Genomic DNA, 14,666 nt, shown 5'->3' on the forward strand with positions numbered 1-14,666 from the left:
TATAAAAGGGGGGGGGCTTGCAACAAAAATACTTTCTTTTTTACCCTCCAAAATGGATCAAAGGATAGCAGAGTTTAAAAACAAAACTTGATAACCCCAGCTCTAAACTGATGATATTTTTAAGATCTGAAATCTCTTTAACTGCCAGCTTTCAGATATACCCAGATTAAAAACAGAGTCCACAGTTTCCTGGTCTCCATATAACAATTTTACAGTATGCCACCCTTGTAGTTCATGAGATACCACACCTCCAAACTGCAAACTGTCTGATTTATGGGAAAGCTATTTAAACAATCACCTCCACTTCTAGCAGTTCTACAAAGAGCCATATGGATCTTGACCCAAAAAGGAAAAAGAAGTATAGGACTTAGGCCCACATTTTTGAACATGCATGTGTAATGTTGAATCCTCTATATCCTTAATGAACTATGTGAATAAAAATTAGTGAATTTTCACTCATAACTCCACTTAAAAAGTGGAAACTACAGATGCTCAACCACCAAGCAAATAAGGCCATTTTTAATTAAGCATTTAAATATGGATGTAGACATCCAAATTTGAAAACTAAAACCATTTATCATGCTGTAAAATACCATGTTAAGGGGTCTACCTTGACCAGAATAAGCCATTAACAAAATAGACCCTTTACTGCCATGCTATTAATACATGAAACTGAAAGCTAAACAATCTGAATATTCCAACAGGTTTCAAAGAAAAGCTGCCACCTGTTCTGGAAAAGAAAAATGACAAAATTTGAGAGCTGTGATATAGGAGTAACAACCTAGAAGCAAATCAATTACATTTCTCATTTCAGCAAAATGAAGTGGATACTTTAACCACCACCTTTATTAGTACACAGAACTAAAACACAGACAGATCCATTTTCTCTGCATATTCAACAGTCACTGCTTTTAAACAGCCTACGTTTCTGCCTTTTACACTTCTCTGCTTGGTTTCATTCTAATTTTTATTTTTAAAAAGCCAGTGATAAAGTTTTGCTTGCAGTTAGCATAAACAAGGTATCTTGCAAATATTTACCATAATTTTTCATAGAAGGAACAAGAATAAGTGTTATAATAACTTGCTTAAATGTCCGTGACAGAAGTGTTCTGCTGCAGCAAAGATACAGTTTCCATTTGACACACCTGACCAAATAGCTGAAATGCTGCTTTCTTTTGCCTTTTTTGTATTTCAAATACGATGGATCATTACCTCATGCCCACAGGTAGCACTCATCTCATATTTAACTTACCCATGCACTCCCAGTTTAGGCAGTTCAGCAAAGCACTTACCCACATGCTTAACTTTAAGCAGGTGCACTTCAGCCCAGCTGAATTCAATAGGATCTAAGCATGTGCTTCAATGCCATTCTTTATGAGGGATATAAATATAGCACCAAAGGAAAGCACTTAAGCACTCAATTCTAAGCCTGTGAGTAGCCCATTGGCTTCTATAAGAGTAAGGATAGGCTTAAAATTAAGCATGCAGTTAAACACTTCACTAGATTGGGGCCTACATATATTTCTCCAACAAAAGACTGAGCACATTAGATACACAAACATGCCCAGCTTTAGCAAGTTGATTTGCATTTGTTATAAATCTTGTAATCAGATACTCTTTTCATTATGTGCTATTACTAGTAGCTTTGCATATTTTTAAGATAACAAGCAGATACAAGTTAAAATATATGTTCTTCTGCACTTATTTCAGGTAAGTACATTAGCTGCTTTTAAAGTATGTTATGGCAGAATATAGGCACCTAAGTCTAAGTGAGGTAGCCACAAAACCCCTGCTTTGTCACGTGGGCTCCTGAGAGTCCAAAGGCACCACAATTTTCACCAGTAGGCCTCTGGGTTCCCTAGGGTTTTGCTAGTGCACATGCCCAGAGTCCTAGAAGGACTGAGCCTGTGGGTTCCTAACTCCCACCTAAGCCTATTTGGGATTCGGAAAAGAGGCAGCCTCATAACGGTCTCCCCCCGAGGGTCTTGATCTGGAAGGCCTTCTCAGGTTATGCCTAGAACACAAAGACAGCACTGAATTCAGCATGTTCCGTCCTGCTTTCTTTCTCTGGCCCTATTAATCTGAAATACTTTCCTGCCTGGAGGCTCAGCTTCAACAAGAGGCAAGGAAAGTGCAACCATCCAACCTACCTGTTAGTCTGGTTTGAAGAGATGAGTTTGAACCACCTCAGGCTGAGAGCAATCTAGGTCTCACTTTCTGAGCAAATGCTCTAAACATGAGGCTATTATATAAAAAGTGGGCACTTCCACTTTTTTGAGCTAGGTCTTAAAAGAAAAGATTGATCCAGCAGTCCATACCCAAAGGGCTGACTGTACTGCTTAAAGCCAGGGGAAGATTTCAGGCTATGAACATCCCAGTCTCACACAGCTCTCTAACTTGGATCGACAATGCCTATATCTATGAGTAAGACTCAATTTCAGTTGTACCCTTCTCTTCTACAGGTTCCTACTGGCTAACAGGGGTGGTGCTAGGGGAGGACTGGGGTGGTAGCAATAGCCACCCCAAAATTTGTCTTAGCCCTCCCAGAGCTGCTGCTGCCTCCCATCTGCCCCATGCAGCTGAGCTGGCCCTGCTCCCATATGCAGCCAGCAGAGGCATGGCACTACCAGCCTGGCCCAGCCCCACCACTGGGAAGGGGCTGGTGCCACCCCTCCTGGCTAGCTTAGGTTACCTGCCTCAGTATGCTGACTTTTTCAAAACTCAGCATACTTAGTCAAGGGTAACTAAGTCCCCACATTCACTGCATATAGAATTTGGGTGCCTAAATCAGGGTTAAGAATTTCAGTCCAGGAGCTGGACACCCAACAGTTTAGTGTGGTGACACTAGCACTGCCAAGCATAAGTCTCTTTGTGTACCTAGGCCTAATACACTCACTTACATTATATAAATAGTTTCTTTCACAATGACTGGACTGGTTTCAGTTTTACATTTAATATCCGGTGAATCCACTTTTTCCCCACTCTGGCAACCTCTGTTGTTAAAGACACCAGAATTAAACTACAGGGAAGAATCTCTCCTGAAGTTAGTTATAATTAAAGTATTGATGCAGACATTGCATTATGTTTAAGACTAGTAACAAAAAAAGCAGCAAGGAGGAGGAAGAGGATCTACCCACCTTTTCCATTTGGGCAGTATGGGGTAGGCAGCACTCAGGCAGCTAAGTCCATGTGTATGACTAAAAAGTGGAATTGTAGTGTAAGAGTGATGTTGTAGCCATGATAGTACAGAAATTATATAAGAGGCAAGGATTTCTTAGGGTGATGTCTTTTAGTGGATCAACTATGTAGTTGGGATAGAGTTAAACAAGCTTTCAAAGGCAAGACATTCTTTGTCAGGTCCCTGATGAGAGTGACCCAACGAAGACTGTCTTGCGTTTGAAAGCTTGTCTAACTCTATCCCAGTTACATGGTTAGTTTAATAAACATTATCACCGTAAGACAGTGGTTTTCAAGCATTTTGAAACATTCAGCTCCCATTACTAGAGATTTTTCGTTTGTGGACCTCTACAAAATTGCAAATGGAAGTGCAGACCAAGTGTAGCTATTCACATATTTTTGATTGATCATAGTCATCTTTCCTGGACCCCTTAGACAGAGTCTGTGGATTCCCAGGGGTCTGCAGACCTCAGGTTGAAAACCACTGTCCCTGTCTCTTGCATAAAATTTGTTACTAAATACATTGTGGCTTGATGTTTTCCATGTGTGGCCACCACTCAAACACAATGTTCTTTTCTTTTTCATTCTTTTTTAGGATAAAAAGCTGATTTGGCAATTCTGAAGTCAAAATGTTTTAAAAATGTAATATTCTTTGAAAAAATGCTTAAATATATCACTTTCCCTATATGTGCCTACAGCAAATTTTGCACAAGCAAATTTCAAAAGCATCAATGTTCTATGCAAACTTGACTTATCTTTTTAGATGTCACTAAGAGTAAGTCAAGTTTCATTTTTTTAAAATTGTTATTATTTTAAGATTATGAGCATTTTCATTAAGCCTTTCCATACATAGAAGAATCAGCCCCACCCAACATGTTTACAGCTGGCAGAAACTGGTTTATTGAAAGGCTGAGAAACATTTTTCATGGGTATTCTGATATGAAATGAGGAAAAAAAAAAACCCTCTAGTAATTGGAGCCGAAGAAATTCCCCATCTACCTTTTTCTGCCTTCTGTCATGAATCATTACAAAGACCATTTAGTCAAAATGGATACATTTTGTTGTATTACACAGATACATTTTTGCTTATACCCATTCATGCTGGTACTTATCCACTGATACTGAACACGTATTATAATAAACATCTATTGAATGAAAAGGGAGAACATGATCATTTAAACAGCATGAAAAAGACATTGGTAGTCATTTAACAGACTATTGGATGGCAATATGTTCTCATAAGGTATTAGCAAAATTTTACTCTGAAGAAATCTTGTTATCTGACTTTATGTAAATTTACACTCAATAAAATCCACCCCCTCAGAAAAAAAAAAAAATCTGTTTTCATGTATATTTTGTATGGACACCTCAGACTATAATAATTATTACTGCTGAGCATGTCACATACCACCTAGAACATACAGTTTAACCATAGGTTCAAAATCAATAGAAATAAGGTACATAAGCAGCAGGCTCCATTGTAGGTCATCTTCCTTCTCAAGTTTTCAGAACTGAATTCCATAACTTGGGTATAGCTACTTCTACCTAGGATTTTGGCATTCAAAGATGAAACAGTGAAATAATGTCAAAGGGGATATGGCTTGTACCTTCTGGAAAAAAAAAAAAAATCTCTTGGCATGATCCCAGCCTAGTGGAAATCAATGGTAAAACATCAACTTCAATGAGAACAGGATTAAGACTTAATTTCCAACCCTATGATGCTCAGCAGCTTTTCCAAAGTGAACAGCTGTAAAGTGACCATTCTATATGAAGTAGAAAGCACTTTTAAAGGCAGACAGCATGCAAAGTTGGCCAATAGTTTTCTTATTGGTACTGTACAAAACACTGAACTTCAACTAACTAGGGTCTAGTAAATCCAAGTCTCTTAAAACTGTTTTTCAGAGAGACCCACAACAACTTCTATGTTCATGACATGGATTGTGTAAAGCATTCAGAAGTTATATTAGTGCTCAATTATGACAATACATAGTCTCAAGTGAGGTTATATCCACAGATGATCAGTATCACCAGGTACCTGTACGTGAGCAGGGAGGCTGCCCCAACCCACTGTAATTACAGAGCATCAGAGCAGACTTGATTAATCGAGTCTGCTGGAGTATGGTAATTACTGGGCTTCAGCAGCCTCCAACATGTGTATCAATATCCCTGCACTGCAAAAAGATGGCAGGGGCTCTTTATCTAAAGCTCATTTGACAAACTTTAGTTAAATGCCCCAACTGCCATTTTGAAGCCCAGGGACGTTGGTACATGAGACGCTCCAGGTGCTTTAATTAGAGCAGCTCTAATTAAAGTGCCTCCCCTCCCCCAACTCCAAGAGCACATGTATAAATGCCCACCATTATTCATGTTCGGAGTACTACTCAGAAATTATCAAAAATAGAGTTTTCTAAGCAAGATACTGTACAAACATACAGGAACAGATAGTCCATGGCATGGTTTTAATTACTCTGGGGGCAGCACCGGATCAATAAATGGGGAAAGGACGAGTCAGTCACCCCCATTTTGACTGTGCAAACACACTGATTTCTGAACTTTCACATAACTCTGGAGCTCCAGAGGTAAACACTGTTATTCTTCACCCTTCCCCTCCTTCTCCCTTCCCACAGAAATTAGGATCAGGGGAAAGGGGATGGGGGGAAGCAGCAGTACTCACCCCTGGGCTCTAAAGATGCAAGGCAGCCAGAGCCCGCACACATAGCTCATGTACAACCCAGGCAAAAAGGTGCAGGGATACAACCAAATAGCTGGATCCATCCCCTGTCTTGGCAGTAAAATGGGGGGTTAAAATTATATTGCTAATTTTTAAATTAGATTGTACTGAAATGAAACCCACCTTGTTATTTCACAATTGGGGTTTTCTTTTTATTCTCATCACACTGGCTCAGCCCTACCAAAGGCATTTTATTTTTACCATTAAAATGTAGGCTAAAAGGAAAATAAGCCACACTTCTGATTTTACCTGTCCTAAACTGGAATCAGAATTCCCTAAAAACCTGTTCAAGTCTATCCTAATTATAATACCTCAACATGTCACATGTACCAACTTGAAAAGTTCATCCCATTCACCTGCCTCCAACAAGAAAAAGCAGGGTACTGTTAAATTAGTCCAAATAACTCTTCCCCTCTCCTCTGACAATTAAGACTCAATTCTCTATATGGCACCAGTAGAAAGGGAATGGCAATACATAAATTAATAAATAAAATGCAGTAATCAACAAAATGTAGGTATAGATGAAGCAATACTGAAGGTGCATTTCTGCTGAGCAGTGTCAGAAAAATAAATTATAAAGAAATGTAACCACTGCCTATTAAAGGACAGATTTATATGATAGCTAAAGCTTTCATAGTTTATGAAACAATGTCTAATAAAATGGCACAGTTATGATTTAGTAAGGTATTTAAATTCATTGTTACACATATTTTATATTTCAGACTGGTCCACTCTACCTGGTCATATATCGGCTTTGTCTGATATATGCATTCTCTTTTGCATATTTAATAAGCATATCAGCTTCCAGTGTAAAAGGCAATTTAAGAGCCCTCCTTCCAAGGTTTGCTCTTAAATATGCCAGATGACTCATATTCTCTGTATTAATATATGTCTTGAATTAAACAAGGTGAAAAATGGTAAGGGATCAGTCTGCACTGCACTGGCTGGAAGGTGGGGAGGGAGGAGTAAGTGGGGAGAAGAGGAGGTGAAGCTTCAAATTTGCAGCTGTCTTGGCATTCACCTGACCCCAGGTGCCTAAAAGGTCCCAGTGTAAGGCTTACCAAAGCTCCAGCAAACTATCCTATAAGCAGCAGCCCAGCCGAAAATGTCTACAGAGCCATGGGACCAATGCTGGTGCCTACTTCCTGTACACCCAGCATGCCCCTTTGTGATGCCAAGTTGCTCAGGAGGACTGGGGCATGGGGATGGGGGGAGTTTTGCCTATGCTCTAGGGGGGTCTTGGTAGCAATGAACTGGGAACCTTCTCTCAGGGCTCTTTGTTTCTGAACTAAAGACTGTCTAATGTAAGCTGCCTAAACAGTCTTGGGAATGGATACCTGAACCCAGGACTCTGCCTCATCCAGCAGAGTATCCTCATCAGTGGGCCATGGTGGCTTCTGAACTGTGCTCTTAAGGCTATCAATGTGTTAGACATGCTGTGAGCATGCCTTACGTTTTGGAACCCACCAGGGACTTAGACAGAGCTTAGGTATCTCCTCACCTCAACCCTGGATCACAATGGGTACTTCTACATGTGCAAATATCCCGACACAATAAACTTTAGCACAGTTCTATCTTACAGTGGAGTTAATTTACTGCGCCCTAATATGGGCACAAGTGTAGATGGTGACACTTTACTGGGGAGCTAATTAGTTAACTTTGCAGTAAAGTGCATGTGTACATGCACTCAATGGATCTTAAAAAGGAGCTGGGTGCCCAGACTGGATCACTACTGAGCATGCCCAGAAGCCCAAGGTGAAACACACAGGGATCTCTGTAGTTCAAACTGTAGGAACTGAGTTAATGTAGACACTACTGAGTTTTGTGACCACTGGAACAAGATTATTCCAGTCACTCTAAGGGACTAATACACTTCACCTCTACCTAAAACATCCAAGTTAGGAACTTCATTGACCAATCTGGATTTGGCCTCAGAATTGTTTGTCTAGGCCAGGATTTTCAGAAAAATCAATCAGATCTAATAAATGGTAATGTATAACTGCATTTATGCAGGGTTTTTCAATTTTAAGGTGATGCATAAATGCAAGTAAATGAATAACTTACGGTGTTAGATAGAAATTCGGTAGCTTCCTCACTCCCAAGTATCTGAACGACACTCATGGCACTGACAGACATGGGGCAGGGGTGGGGGGGTTGCGTTTGAGTGGAAGCAGCAGCACATTTGTTTGACCAAGCTCCGCAGCATCTGTATAAATCAGAAGCTTCAGTGGGGCCTTTTGGCACTTTTATCTAATAGCTGATTCAATCAGCTATTAGATTAAAGCACCAAAAAGGCCCCACTAAAGCACCTGATCTATACAAACGTTGGGAAAGCCAGATGCAGCTAACACTGCCTTTTCTGGGCATGTGCTGGGCTTAGCACAAGGTGCCGAGTTTAATTTAAAGTGCCATTTTTGGTTTGTTTTCTATGTCTGCAAGCAATTTTCTTGCAGACTTAATTCTTTCTGGACCTGATGCTGTAGTCTGACTTGTGACATGAGGACATAAGCTACATCCTCAACTAACACATAAGGTCTCAATGGCTCTGTATGGCTAGGGACAGAAGTTAAACATAAACTGGTTTAAGTGATTGGAAACCAGTTTAAAACTGTAACAGAACAGAAGTTCAGTGCACATAAACCAGTGTCAAAATGGTTGAAACTGGTTTAAGGTCAATCTGGTTGAATGTAGTATCAGACTTAGTTGATTTGGGTCAAACCGGTTTATGAAACTTCTGTCCCAGACCCCTTCCTGGTTCCAGTTAAATCACAGTCCCCCAGCATCCTCTCAGCATCCAGAAGGCAAGGCTGGAGCAGTGAGGGAGGAAGTGATGAGCAACCCTATAAAGTCCTGCTGCTGTGATTCTGGACTGCACATCCCAGAGACCTCAGAGGTAGCAGGAAGAGGAAGCGAACACACAGCCCATGCTGGCTTTGTGCCAGAGAACCATGCTCTAGTGCCTCCCAGCTTCTGGTCTGAGCCACTGCAGGCATGTGGCTGCGTTCCCTGAATCAAAGGTAAATGTCTGTTCACTTCTGTTTCAATTTAATCTATGCAGGTTAGACTGACCTGAAAAGACTAAATCAATTCTGCCTCAGGCTTTTTGACTGTCTGTACTTAGCCTATGTGTCAGAATGCAGACAGCAATAAGTCTGCTTTAGTTTCTCCCTTAATTCTCATGGCCATTTCCAAATCTGAATTACTTGGCATCCAGGATGTGTTCATAAAATAATATTCTCACACACTAAACAAAAGGAGGAAAGAAACAAATAAATAAAAGACTTTAAGGATATGATCTCTTAGATCCATTTTAGCAGTGTCTATTTTGTCAAACATTAAAGAACTTCTTATATTCATCCTCAAAGATACTCAGAATTCTGCTCTATCTTTAAAGTGGTAATTAGTAGGAGAGTAAATAGGCTTAATTATTCTACACATCTTTAACTACATCACCAGGCATATATCCAACTGTAAAATGAGAAAAAAGAAGGGAACTTTTGCAGGCTTTGTCATATAGAATAAGCAAAGTAGATATAGTGGCTACAATTAACAGAACCTGCTTAGAAGTAGCCGTTACAAGCTGCTACAAGTTCTCTTACTGAACATAATGTCAAAGAAATGCTTTATATGGTTCAAGGATGGATCAGACATTTGCTACTTTTAAGGCATTCTGTTGTATTCACCCGATCACTATTGTGAATTCCTGTAGGCTACTGCAGTAGTCTACAGGAATCACAGGCATGAACCAGGACCCCACTGTGCTACACATTATCCTCACACATATAACAAAACCAGGTCCCGATCCCCATCCCCCACCCCGAAAGTCTTACAATCTAAGAATAAAACCAGAAACAACCACTAAATACAATGGACTAAGGAGTATAAGGAAACAATGAAACCATACTAGGTAACACCAAAAACAGCAGCCTCAGCTCACAAGCTGCCTAGCCAGTCCACAACAAAGACAGTTTTAAGGAAGGATCTGGAGGAGGACCATGAGATCACTTTGTAGATACTAACAGGATCCTCTGAAGGGGTGAGGGACAGAATAGGAGAAAGCAGAGAGGAGCTTGCTTGCATATATAACACATTTCCTAAAAGTTAGAAGGTCCAGGAAAAGTGAATTTATGCTGAGTGTAGAAACAGAATCATAACTAGAGCCAACACTCATTAAAACAGACCGGATGGCAAAACCTCTGTGTTGCCCAAACCTAAAGTAGGTGATGGAAGCTGAGGCAACCTTAAGTCTTTCTACTAATTTTTGTAACATGACCCTGTCTTTCTCAGCCTGTCCCAGCCCAAATGAGGACTTAAAAAAAAAAAATGTGTTTGGTGCAGAAACCTAATACGGTTGGGGCTCCTTCCCTCAGTATATATAAGCTTCATCTATAGCTTGTTTCACAAATTTTTATTTTGGGTATGCATACGAGAAGTGAAGGGGCACCACATTACAGTAGACTGTGGTAAGTCTGAAATAAAATGATAATCAGGGATCCTGGTTTTCCCTGATAAAAAAATTGCAAATTCTCTGATAAACCCCCCCAAATTTGCAATTAAAATTAAATGCCACTATAAAAATAGGTATCAACTGAACACAATGTTTTATTGATATATTTACCATTTTAAAGTAATTTGGAAGCCTGCCAGTGCCTCAATCTCTATAGTAAAAAAAATTGAAGTACCTATAATTTTTGGTATTTGATTTTGAGTTTTTTATCATGGAAAATACAAGCTTCCCCTGCCCCCTTAGCTAACCAGGAGCCAGGTCCATGCCCCTGACACCCAAGCCGCAGCTCTCCAGCCCTGCTAGTACTTCTAACTCCCCCCCAGCCCTGCTGGTGCCCCTCACTCTCCCCCATAGTCCTCCCAGCTCTGCTGGTGCCCCTTACACTCCGCCCACAGCCCCTTGCTCCCCCACCCTGCCAGAGGGGGCCCCCCAGCTGCCAGGGCTATGGGGCAAAGGGCCCATGACACAGCCCCCCTGCCCCCTGTAGCAGCACCCAAGCCCTGGCTGCCACCCATGGAAGGCAGCAACTGACGTGGCAGAGCATGGAGCCCGGCTCCCCACTCCCCCTGCAGGTGGCATGGCCAGAATAGAGTTGGGGGGGGGGGGGATGGGACGGGGGACAGGCTGCCTGCTGCGGGCTCAGGCAGGAGATAGGACTGGCTCCCCACTGCTGTGCACACTCCTGAAGGGCAGGGGGGGAGGGGGGCCATGCCCCCCCTATCTGTGCGTGGGGTGGGGGTGAGCTGCCAACTACCGGCTCGGACTACCTGCCCTTCTGCCCTCTGCTTGGGGCCTCTGCAGCCCAGCAAGCAGGACCTGGCTTGGCAGGGCAGACCGGCGCTTGGCGGGAAAGCTCCTTAACACTGCGAGCCCCGCGCTACAGTGGTGATGTGCCCCATGCCCTCCTCGGAGTAGCAAGGGCCACAACCCCAAGCCACTGTTCCTATTGCTGCTGGGCATGCAGGGGATACCTTACTAGGACAGCATGAAGCTCACAGCAGCAAGGAACTTCCCTACATGTCCCCACTCTGCCCTTCTGTGGTCGGGTCCCACCTGCTGGACTGTAGAGGCCCCAAGGGGAGGGCAGCAGGATGGGAAGCCTGAGCCCACAGAGGGCAGCCCATACCCACCCCATGCCCAGATCTGAGGGGCACGCCCCCCCCCCCTTTGGGAGTGCACACAGCCAATGGCCCCATCCCACTTCCTGCTAGGGCCCTGTGGCTACACATTGCAGCCCCAAGCCCCATGCACTGCCCAGCTGGGCAGTAGCCCCAGCCCTGCCCTGCCCAACAACCTCACTCCCTATGGGGTCCTCAATTCCTCCTTCCCCTCCACAACTTATCTGAGGGAGCCCTCTTCTCGCTCCCCTGAGCCCCCTGCAGGCTGGAACTCTGCCAGCCTGCACAGAGATTTTTGCAAAAGAGCAAAATCCACATTTCTCTGTTAAAATGAAAAAAAAAAATCCATGTTTTTCTTGGATAAAAGGGAAAATCTGTGGGTTTTTTTCCCATTTTTCTGTGGGAAACAGAAAACCCGGATCCCTGATGATGACATATCTGGAAACATGGTGTCTAGAGAGGTGTGACCTAAACAGATGGATTCCTATCCTGGGTGGGAATTTCTAAACTGCTACATGTTTGCATGCCCAATCTCCATACAAGTCTAAAGGAAATCCTTTAGGGAGCTTTGAACTACCTCTCTCCCTTCATTTTTCAGCTTTTAAATTGTCTCACAATAAGATCAGTTATATACTGCTTAACTGTGAGGGAGGACTACCCTGTTCAGGTCCTGTTGCTTAGTATCATGCACTGAACCCCTTCCTCTTGCTGACTCATCTGGTTTATCTCCTCTTACAATGAAGCTGTGAGCTCCCCTGAAAAGTTAGTGAAGAAGTTCTGCTAATAGATTAAACCCTTGACCACCACCCTAAACTTTATCTAACCCAGCTAAAGGATCTGCTTATCCAAATACTATTTGATACTTCTGGGGGGAAAAATGCTTGGCAGCTATGACCTGTAAATCAATTTGGGATTTTTATATTTTTTCCTTCAAAGAGAGCACTTTCTGCTCTGTCCCAGAAGAACATAACACTACTTTGCTGGGCTTTGTTTAGGCCTTGGAACTTGCTGACATGAATTTGCCAAGCAACACTTTCTATGACTTGAACCCAAAACTTGCTAAAGCTTAGTTGTGGGCAAGATTTAAATGTTACAATGTTTGTTCAATTTTATTCTGTAGACTGCTTTATTACAATTTCTCATCAGCAGGACTCTCCCTTCAGAAAATGATGCAGAACAGAAAGTGAAGAGTGCTTGGTTTGGGGGGAGGTGGGGGTTGGGGAATTCACCTTCCCCCTTTAAATCTGAAGAATTATTTCAGTAAGTGTACTTCTGAAAATGGCAGCCTGCATGTTGTCCCAGTAAGAATCCATTTAACACATGGAGGGAAGGAATGGTAAGATATACATCTCTTTTCCTGAACAACTGACAAATTAAGAACCATTTAACTGGAAAAATACCCTGCTATGAAGTACTGAATTGAAATCAGAATTACAAAGGACTAATAGCTTTTGGACATTAAAGGAAATCCCAATGTTAGAACAAAAGTTTGAAAGTATTGCAAAACTTCTGGGCAACACCCATTCATGAGCATTTGGTTCATGTGACAGTGTGCAGGAAATATTTTGGGCAGCACCCCATTCGTGTCAATGGGTGTTTTGCAACTGATATCACTGGGGCCAGAATTTCACCCTGCAGGTACAAAATTCAATCTTCACCTACCAGCACAAGCAAAAATAACTTTCCAGATGCTCAAACTGGCTGTAGGGCACAGCAGTATTATAGCTGGAGTGCAAGGGGACAAAAAGCCTTTGGTGAGGTTGGAATTCCTCATTTCTTACCTCTAGCTGATAAAAACTGAGCTTCAATACATTACTAATGTTCTCTTATTCATAGGTTCTTTGATGTACCTTGAGCTATTTGCCACCTTATGAGCAATGCAAGCTCTCATTACCCCAAAGCTAGAGCCAAATCAGTTATTTCCTACTCTAAAAGCCTGACACTGCAAAATTGTTGACATTCATATATTTGCATTGGTTTTCCCAAACCAAAGAAATGTCAAGATTTGAAAACTATCTTCCAGAAGACAGGGGGCTGATGCCAGCTACCCAGCTGACCTTAGAAGGAAGAAAATATAAAAATCCCAAATTGATTTACAGGCAATAGCTGCCAATAAAGCATTATAATTTTTTTACTGAATTATTACATAGTATTTAGATAAGCAAATCCTTTCGCAGATTATGCAACAATTCCTGTTCTTTCTCCTCTTCTTCTGACCTCCATCATAAAATGGGCATTATGGGTCAGCCAGACAGATCTGAAATCCAACAGAAATAAACAAGAGAAGCCCATACTGATGTCCTAGGGAGCAGGTACAAGATCTGGGTGTACATTTATCAGTCAGCCTTCCCCATGTCATAAAAGCTTAAGAAAGCACATATGCACAAGCATATACCAACACAAATCTTGGAAACCAAAGATCTCAACCCCTAGATCCCATGAGAATTAGACAGCAACCCCTCTGTTCAATTAAAAGATGATGTGGGGGTTAAGGTAGGGGTGTTGAGCTCATCAGGCTCAGGGGGCTTCATGAGTGACAAGGGGCCAGACTACTGGGTGGATCAGACCCAGAGATTGGCCCTGTGCACTGGATCCAGCATGCAAGGCTGGTCCAGCACAGGCATCATGAATGCCGTGGACTAGCCCTATATGCCATGTGCTTGCCAGACCCATGCACTGTGTGGAACCTGTATGCCATGTGTGCAGGATGTGTTAAATAGGGCCCTGCACAGCATACAGTACATGCCAGATCCAGCCCATGCACTAGATGGAGTATGATCTAGATCCAGCCTCACACATCATGAGCAGTGTGCACCGGATCTGGCCCCATGTGCAGGGCTGGTCCAGTCCAAGACCCACAGAGCCGCAAGCAGCACAGAGGGCCAGATACTAGGGTTCTGCATGCTGATTCTAGCCTATGAGCTGTTTTATTGACACCCCTGGCTTAAGCCAAAAAGACATTTCAGGTGCACCCAGTGCTTTAAAAGCCAGCCATACCAATTTAAAAACCTACTTTGTAGCAAACAGTGTCATCTTTCTGCTCCCTTAAAATTGGGAAGGACCATTTGCAAATCAGCATAAAAACCCTCCCAAAAATTTGGCATACCACACTGCACTGCAGCTCTGCCCACCC

At 42.4% G+C, this 14,666-nt stretch overlaps 1 protein-coding gene across 11 annotated transcripts in view; it reads right to left on the reverse strand.

The window, feature by feature from the left end:
* Positions 1-14,666, reverse strand: part of ADGRL3 (adhesion G protein-coupled receptor L3) — a 904,177-nt gene that overhangs the window by 740,767 nt on the left and 148,744 nt on the right. The gene's annotated exons all lie outside the window — the stretch shown is intronic.

This window comes from Alligator mississippiensis, chromosome 2, assembly GCF_030867095.1.
Source record: "Alligator mississippiensis isolate rAllMis1 chromosome 2, rAllMis1, whole genome shotgun sequence".
NCBI lineage: Eukaryota > Metazoa > Chordata > Crocodylia > Alligatoridae > Alligator > Alligator mississippiensis.